At 35.1% G+C, this 5,526-nt stretch overlaps 1 long non-coding RNA gene across 1 annotated transcript; it reads left to right on the top strand.

Annotated features, from left to right (window-relative positions):
- The first annotated feature begins 223 nt into the window (after positions 1-223).
- On the top strand, positions 224-4,671 carry LOC124898137. The gene is made up of 2 exons (XR_007054898.1): positions 224-692; positions 3,310-4,671. It is a non-coding gene; the product is annotated as an uncharacterized LOC124898137 (long non-coding RNA).
- Positions 4,672-5,526: the final 855 nt, after the last annotated feature.

Here is a 5,526-nt window from a genome sequence, read left to right as displayed (position 1 = left end):
GAATAAATGAATCATCTTTTAAATTATGTTTTTCTCAGCACATTTATTTCAACTATAATAATGTATCACTAATATAACAGATAACCCCTTAAAACTAATGCAGACAATATATACAAAACTTTCATAAACATTTAATATGAATCATATAAATTTCGAACTCACACTCTTTAAATATGAATCGAAAATTTCAAACTTCAACTTATGTGTCAAGTATGCTAAATGTATCATATATATTGAGTATCTAATTTGAAAAAAAAAAAGTCATAGAAATACAATCAAATGTATCAAGCAAATTTCAGATGTATCATATAGTAATCTTCCACCGTCAAATAATATCTAAGATTTCAGATGTATCACGTATTCAAATAATAATTCTTCTTCTTCTCCTTCTCTTCTTCACAACGTGCTCCACGTGAATTCTTGATGTTTGGTCCTGACCAAAATCGAGTAACTAGGCCAGTTCTCTTTTCATTTGTTTCATTTGCACTTCTTTCTTGTTCTTCAACAATTTCAACCTTGAAGACGCTAGCTTTAACGACATCTTACTGCAACAAATTTAAAAAGAATAATTTAAATCACTTTGAATTCTCTCATACAAAATTAAATCAACGGACAACTATTGAAGACCAATCAATAGGTGGAACAATCTTGAAGTTGAACGAAATTACTATTTGGTGGAGTTGAAGTTCTTGGTACGCATATCTTTTGAACTTCTCAAGAAATTCAATTTTTTCGTTGTTTTTTCTAATATGTGTTTTCAATGAATCACGTATTAATAATATGGTTTGCTTTAAATTTGAAATTTGGTCGAAGGGAATTGAGGATTTTCAGCTTGTAACAGATTGTGCGTGATTTGCTCCATAGAATAAAAGAGAATCTGTTACTTTCTAAAATAAAGATCTAATCTGTTTCAAATGTATCACTTTTTATATGTATCATCGTATACCATATGTATCATTATTTCAAGAAATCGAAATAAGATGTAATTAACAAAATAGTCAAAATTTTATGTAATATCACTTAAAGATTCAGGGATTTATGTAAGTTACCCTTAAAAAAAGGACTAGAAACATAATGAACATGTCTCACTTGGGAAAAGTACATATCATATAGGAATATTTTAATTAAATCATATGATGAACTTCATCAACATGCCCATATCCACTGGGTTTAAAGGGTAGTGCTGCAACATTTGTATTGTTCCATTTGTATTGTTCTAAGGGTAGTGCTGCAACATTTGTATTATTCCATGCCATGCTCTGGTCTTCCTGCTCTTCATGTGTATGTGTCGTGCCACCTCCTTGTATAATCTATCTGTACAAGTGGTAGCTTGTTGAAATTTGATGTTGTTCCTTTCTTGCCAAATCAAGTAGACCATTATTCCAAAGACACAATTGCCAATTTCCCAATGCCCTGTCTTCCTTCTTGGTCCTTTACAAAACCATTGTACTTCTTCTTTCTATGTGCCAATACTTTGTTGATGACCCATCCATACCAGCAGTCTTGTCCATATAACTTTCACATATTGGCAGCTAAAGAATAAGTGCTCAAATACTTCATCATCAAGCCCACAAAATACATAAGTTTTAGGTACTTGGATGCCCATCTTCATTAGCCTATCCACAGTAGCTAGTCTTTCACGGGATGCTAACCAAAGTGTAAATTTGTACCTGGGATGTAGTTGAGGCTGAAGTATCATATTCTTCCAGGGAACTCTTGGGTATTGTGGCCTCATTTGCTTATACATTCTCTAAATGCTAAAAACATCAAAGTGCTGGAGTTGCTGTAGCCTACTCATGAGATCACCTTGAATTCTTTGTAGTCTAAGAACAAGCTCCCTAGTGGCCAAAATCTTCCTAAAAAAACAGGCTGCATTCTTGGGTATTATGAGGGAATCCAATTCTTTATTCTTGATGTACACTGTGTATCCATTTAATCCACATTTAATCTTTATTCATTGCTATGGCCCATAAGTGTTTTGTAATTGCAGCTTTGTTCCATAGTTCCAGGTCTATGATGTTAAGGCCACCTGTAGCCTCAGGTAAACACTCCTTGTCCCAAGCAATAAGGGCTTTTTTGGACATCACTACTATACCTGTCTAGAGGAATGATCTACAGAGTGCATGATCATCTTCATTACTTTCTTAGGGAGCATAAAGATTTGTGACCAATATGATTGAACACCAAACAATACCGATTTTATCAATTGGACTCGACCTGTATAAGACAATAACTTGAATGTCCAACAGTTGATTCTAGCTGTTATTTTCTCCACCAAAGGCCAACATTAACCTATAGATAACTTCTTAGCTGCAAGGGGAACCCCTAAATATTTGAATGGGAAGTGTCCTTCCCGGAAGCTTAGATGTTATATAATCTCATCCTTTACTCTCTCAGACACCCCTGTTATATAGATAGAGCTTTTATCTGCATTTGCTTGTAGGCTTGATGCTTCTAAAAACTTCAAAAATATTGCATATAGTAGCTTTACAAACTTTATATTAGCCCTGCAAAACATGAGGAGGTCATCAACAAAACACACATGAATAACTCTCTGTTGTTTGCATCTTGGGTGGAATTGGAAGTCCTTTTTTTGTGCCAGGTGATCAAATTCTCTTTAAAGATATTCCATAGCTATACAAAACAAGTAAGGGGACATTGGATCTCCTTGTCTAATTCCCCTTTTCCCTTCAAAAGTTTTTGTTAAGCCACCATTTAGTGTTAGTGAATATATGAATGTGGTAATGCATTCCATGATCCACACAATAAACTTGTGAGGAAATCCCAGGTTCAGTAACATACTCCTCAGGAAATCCCAATCTAGTGTGCCATATGCTTTCCATATATCCACCTTCAGCACATACCTTGCACTCATCCCTTTTCTTGTATACCCTTTAAGCAATTCATGGGTAAAAAAAATATTATCAGTAATACACCTTCCTATAATGAAAGCAGATTGTGGGCCACCAACTAGGTCCCTAATAACCAACTTCAGCCTTCCTGTCAGTATTTTGGTCACAATTTTATACAATATTGTGCAACAAGCAATGGGTCTGAAGTCTTTTACCTGTGTATGCCCTTGTGTCTTTGGTACCAAGGTTATAGCTGTGCTATTCTAAGCTTTTAGCATTTCTCAGTTCTAAAGAAACTCAGCACTACCTCATATATATCTTCTTTAAATGCATCCCATTATTGTGTAAAGAACTCAATTGGAAAGACATCTACTCCTGGTGCTTTATCCTGTGGTATGCTTTTAATGGCTTCCAATATTTCTGCCTTTGTGACTTTCTTTATAAGTTGTGTTTGCAGATCATGGTTTAAGCAATTACCTTTCTTAATTATCTCAGCATCAGGACATTTGTGTATAGGGCCTGCTTCAGCCATCAGACTGGTGAAGAAGTCAATGAATTTCCTCTTAACAAGTATTGGATCAATGAGCTTAGTATTAGTGCTTGTGTAGACTGAATTTATAGTATTGTGGCTAATTCTCATCTTCATTTAGGCATGGAAGTATCTGGAGTTAGCATCTCCACACTGAATCCACTGAGCTCTAGATTTTTATCTCAAAACTTATTCCCCCACTGTACTCTATTTTTCTATCTCCATCAATATTTGTTTTCCAGTGACATAAGCTGCTGATTCAAAGGTTGGGAAGCCAACCTTGTTTGTATTGCTTCCAGCTCCACTCTAGCTTGTTGCAGTCTCTGTTGGTAACTTGCCATGTAAGTGTTCAGCCCCTTCAATTCACTCTTCAATCTATTCAGATTTTGCCATACCTTGTACATCCAATTTCCCTCTACTGGCTGCTTCCATGTTTTTTTTACCAGGCCTCCAAACTCCTGATGTTTCATGACACTACTAAACAGTTTGAATGGCTTAGGATGTTGGTTATATTGCTGAGTGCTTATGTTTATCTGAATGACAATTAGGGCATGATCAGATACACCTGGATTAAGATATTTAGCCTCAATATGCCCATAATGCAGTAGCCAATTAAAATTACCTAGTGCCCAATCAATTTTGCTATATACCATACTATTATCTTGGCGCTTGTTGCACTAAGTGTACTGACCACCTATGTTCATCAATGGAGTGAGTTATAGTTTGTCTATCAATTCCCTGAATACTTGTACTTCAACCGCTGTTACTGGTGCCCCCAACCTATCATCAACTGTTAACACATTGTTGAAATCACCACTTATGATCCAACTGGATTATATCTGTGAGCCCACTTGTTCTAATTCACTCCATAGACTCTACCTCTTGCTTTGTTCATTCCATGCATACACAACTGTGAAGAAGATAACTACTTGTTGCTGGTTGTCTTCCACCTTACAATGTATGAATTGACTGTCCATATCCAAAACTTGGATTGCAATATCAGTTTTCCATAATAGCCACACTCTCCCAATTGGTGCTTCAGCAGTGTAATTACAACAATGCTTCCAATCACTAACTATTTTTGATAGGATTCTTTTTGCATTCCATTCTTTTACCTTAGTTTCTACGCACCCCATTATATCTATTTTATTCTTCTTCAGAAAGAGTATCAGCTTTCTGTTTAAAGGGCTTCTTTAGTGTAACACCTTGTATTCAAGTACGTGTATTGGCGTATTCAAGTACGTGTATTGGTCTTATTTATATGGAATTAATTTTATTTTATTTTATTTATACCAGAATTTGCCCATTGATGGTTCCATGTGAACGTTATTGAATTAGATTTGCAACGATATAAAGATTTCCAAAAATGAATAGGTTTCGGCTATAATCGATCATGTTCGAAACTATAAAATGGTGGCCGGGATATTTGGGAATAGTAAATGTTCCTGCACACAAACTACTGAGGCTAACCGAATTTTTGGGTCAACTTCAAACGATCATAACTCCCTTAATATAATGAACTGGGAGAGCTTCGACCTATGAAAATAAATATCTTTGAGTCTTCTTTCCAATGCAATTGGTTTCATCCAAATCCAACGTCTGAGTAAGGCGTTATACTCGTTTTACTTCAGCCTATCAAAATAGATTTTTAGGGTAAACTTCAAATGACCATAACTCCTTGTACAGGATGAACTGGGTGGCCTACTTTATATGAAATGAAAGCCCTTTGAATTATCCTTCCAACGATACCAATTTCACCCAAATTCGATATCGGATCAAAGAGTTATGGTCGATCTACTTTAGCTTAACAAAACAGTCTACCAAAGGACAGATTTGATATTATTTAAATTTTAAAGTCATTTTGGTCATTTCTTATTATATTATGGACAGGAATATGTGTATATACATGTATATGAGTTCAAAAACTCATTTTCATCATCAATCATTGAGAAAGAACAAACCCTAGCCAAATAATTGGTGTAATTAAGGCTTATTACTTAACCACTAGTTTGGTGAATTTAAATAATTGAATTGTGACGTTTGGTTGCTAATACTATATTGCTATATATGTTCATTGTAGATAAGTAATCCGAAAAGACGAGAAGTTCATTTGGGACTAGTATTGAAGGTTGACAGTCAGGTATG

This window comes from Capsicum annuum, chromosome 4 (genome assembly GCF_002878395.1).
Source record: "Capsicum annuum cultivar UCD-10X-F1 chromosome 4, UCD10Xv1.1, whole genome shotgun sequence".
NCBI lineage: Eukaryota > Viridiplantae > Streptophyta > Magnoliopsida > Solanales > Solanaceae > Capsicum > Capsicum annuum.
This window is presented reverse-complemented; position numbering and strand designations above follow the sequence as displayed.